Raw genomic sequence first — 1,572 nt, 5'->3', positions numbered from 1 at the left:
TTCTCAGCCAGCTAGAGAGGGGAAGATAGGAGCTATAGTGTGTCTGACTCCCGACTCCAACCACCACCCCAAACCATCAACATTGCAAATACAGGGGACAGGACTATTCCAAGGGCAGCACTAGCCAAGAAGGCCACAAAGCCCACCCTTTAACCACACAGCAGCACATACTACTTGGAATTCTGCTGCTGTCTGTAACAGGCAGGTGGCTTCGCTCCACACCAGGGAGCCTGTGATCTGTTTCAGGGCTACTTTCATAGCAAACCCTGGCCTTTCTCCAGAAAGCACTGGTGGTACTTTGGATTTAAGGCTCCTAACCCAGAGAGGACAGCACAAGCCCCAGCAGAACACTACAGGGACCAGGAGTCGAAAATCAAGGCACATCCTGGGGCAACTGCCCCACTCCCCCTTTCCACCTAGGTGTAAAGCACTGGTAAGGCACAGACCAAAGGGTACAATCCTGCTCTCCCAGAGAAGGGGGCACAGCAAATGGAAATGTGCAGGGCTGGCACAGGGCCTACACCCCAGGAGAGGCTCAGGGCCTGGGGAAGAAGAGGCAGCGATTCAAACAAGCTACGTGTCTGTAACAGGGTTTATTGTAACAGCTGTAAGTCACCCCGAGGTGGCAGCCAGGGGGCTGCTCCACCTGGGGCCATGGAGTAAGTCAGCAGCCCAGCAGGGGGCCGACAGTGGAATGTAGGGCCGGGTCCCGCCAGGGCCGCAGAGGGGGAGTCCAGCCGGGCGGGGTCCGGGCGCGGATCGGATCCTGCCGCTCAGTCGCGCTTCTTGTAGCTATCCAGGTGGGCCACGATCCAGCCCGCCGGGCCCAGCAGGGCTACGAAGAAGATGCCCAGGCTGACGACGGTCTCCTGCGCGGGGCGGGGGGAGGAGGCAGAGCTCGGGGTGAGGCTACAACAGCTGAGCCCCGCCCCCCACCCCGTGATTCCCCCCTCCCGGCCGCCCCCTCCCGGCTCGGCCTCCCGCCCCGCTCACCAGCGGCCCCACAGGGCTCTCGGGCGGGTGCGAGTGCACGGCGCGCGCGGGCGGCGCGAGGCGCGGGCGGAGCAGCGCGCGGAAGAGCGGGGCCACGGCCATGGCAACAGCGGGTCCTCCACGGGCGAGATGGCGGCTGGATCGGAAGTGACGGCGGAAAAAGGCGCGGACCGGAAGTGGTCTGAGTGGGCGCGGCTTGGGGGTGGTCGCGTGTGCCGAACGTCACTCCGGTGGGCGGAGTGACGGGCTGATTTGCTCCGCCCAAGCATTGGAGGCGCTGCCGGCTGCACGCCGAGGTTCACACCGTGGGGGGCGGGGAAGCTGGGTTGTGTGTCCGCCCGCCCGCCCCCCACCCCCGTCAGCCCCGGCTGTGGCGACCCCCCGTACACCGCTCAAACCAGTGGGGGTCAGGGCAGTTGCGCTCATGGTTCCACCCGCAGCGCTGATGGGAAGTTGGGCAGGGGACTGCCCGGCCTGAAATGGTAGAGAGCCGGTCCCCGCTCCGTGACAGCGCCGGGCCCCACTGCACAGCCCCCTATCCCAGTGCCAGGGCCCCACTGCACAGCCCCTAACCCAGTG

At 65.1% G+C, this 1,572-nt stretch overlaps 1 long non-coding RNA gene across 1 annotated transcript; it reads right to left on the bottom strand.

The window, feature by feature from the left end:
• Nucleotides 1-574: 574 nt before the first annotated feature.
• On the bottom strand, nucleotides 575-1,266 carry LOC142019215 (uncharacterized). The gene is made up of 2 exons (XR_012647025.1): nucleotides 994-1,266; nucleotides 575-869 (listed from the first exon to the last, which is right to left on the bottom strand). It is a non-coding gene; the product is annotated as an uncharacterized LOC142019215 (long non-coding RNA).
• Between the last annotated feature and the right edge of the window lie 306 nt (nucleotides 1,267-1,572).

Source organism: Carettochelys insculpta, chromosome 11 (genome assembly GCF_033958435.1).
Source record: "Carettochelys insculpta isolate YL-2023 chromosome 11, ASM3395843v1, whole genome shotgun sequence".
Classification (NCBI taxonomy): domain Eukaryota; kingdom Metazoa; phylum Chordata; order Testudines; family Carettochelyidae; genus Carettochelys; species Carettochelys insculpta.
Note: the sequence above shows the minus strand (reverse complement) of the source record. Positions and strands in the feature narration are given on the sequence as shown.